Source organism: Peromyscus leucopus, chromosome 1, assembly GCF_004664715.2.
Source record: "Peromyscus leucopus breed LL Stock chromosome 1, UCI_PerLeu_2.1, whole genome shotgun sequence".
NCBI classification, from domain to species: Eukaryota; Metazoa; Chordata; class Mammalia; order Rodentia; family Cricetidae; genus Peromyscus; species Peromyscus leucopus.
In genome coordinates this window covers 111,171,114-111,172,444 of record NC_051063.1, presented here as the reverse complement: position 1 = coordinate 111,172,444, position 1,331 = coordinate 111,171,114, and the positions used below count along the sequence as shown (strand labels likewise).

The 1,331-nt window shown below is 43.7% G+C and overlaps 1 pseudogene; it reads right to left on the bottom strand.

Annotated features, from left to right (window-relative positions):
* Positions 1-207: 207 nt before the first annotated feature.
* LOC114695919 lies at positions 208-962 on the bottom strand (annotated as a pseudogene).
* Between the last annotated feature and the right edge of the window lie 369 nt (positions 963-1,331).

The window sequence follows — 1,331 nt, the reverse complement described above, 5'->3', positions numbered from 1 at the left end:
GTGCCCTGTGGCTCAAAACAACCATCAGCCCAGCAGATTCCCATGATGGTTTTTCTGAAACTGCTTCCAGAAGGGACAGGAGGGCAGATCTGAACAGTTGGGCTGCCAACCCAGATAGGTTTATCATTAGCTATAGTGATTGTGAGGAGGAAGAATCAGGGAAGATGGGGTGGTGGGTGAAGGAAGGGTCGGGGACTTCAAGGGTCTTCAGTTGCCTTTGCCTGCTTCTTCATCCTATTGGTTGCTTGTCCAGAAGTGAGGTTGTCTTGCAGCAGCTGCATTATGAGAGTGTTTAGTCCTTATAGGAATCCTCTTTTAATGTGTCCAGCTTAGCTATGGCACCATCAAAGTTTGTTTGGCTAAGAGTCAGGCCTACTCTGTTGCATTCTGGCTCTCATAGTAGGACAGAAAAATCGAGGGCCATGCCATGCCAAATAGGGTATGTTGGCTGCATGTGCTCTTTGTTGATTTTGAAGGCTTCCTTATACTAGTCCTCAAAAGCTTCAACCACACTCTTTTTCTTCTCCCCAGAAGTTACCTCTGCCAAGTGGCAGTAGTAATCGCCCTTCATTTTTCAGGTAGAACACTTGGCTCTCAAACAGGAAATCATTGTAGATCTTGTCGAGGAACTTGATGAGGAAGCAGAGTCAAGACAGCATTGCAAACTGTCTCCAGCTCTTTCCAGTCTTCTTCTGGTAAGCTTTAACTCTCTCTAACTTGTGTACATGTCTATGTGCCATGTTTTTTTTTTTTTTTTTTTTTTTTTTCTCATTGCTTCTAAGGACCTTCCAGGAAGATCGCCTGGCACTAACTTCATTATTGTAAACCACGGAAAGGAGATTTAGATCTTCATTAAATCGAGGTGCATTCAGCTCTGTCACCATCTTAATGGCAGAGGCCATGTGTTAGCTCTGCTAGCTCCACCAGGCACACTGCTGCAGCAGCTGCTCTTTGTCCCTCATGTCACCCTTGACTTGGCTTCATCTCAGCATTCCGTCCAGTGGCCTTCAACCATAGCATCATGAGGATATATGTCAGAACTTACTTGTCTAAAAATAATGGACATGAAAATCTCTTTCCCAATAATGAATATCAGACAGGACTATAAGTCTGACACAAACATGGATATTCCATGTGATTAAATGCCTCCATCAGCTAAATACTGTCAGAATGTAGAGGAAAGAGAAGAATGGGTGGGTCAGTGGAATGTGGTTGTCAGTTTATAGAGAAACCAGGACTATAGCAGCATCTACTAGATCCTCATCTCCATTCCTCACTCCCACATACAACCTTCTTGTTTTTTTTTTATGCAGAACATTGATGGTGGCTTA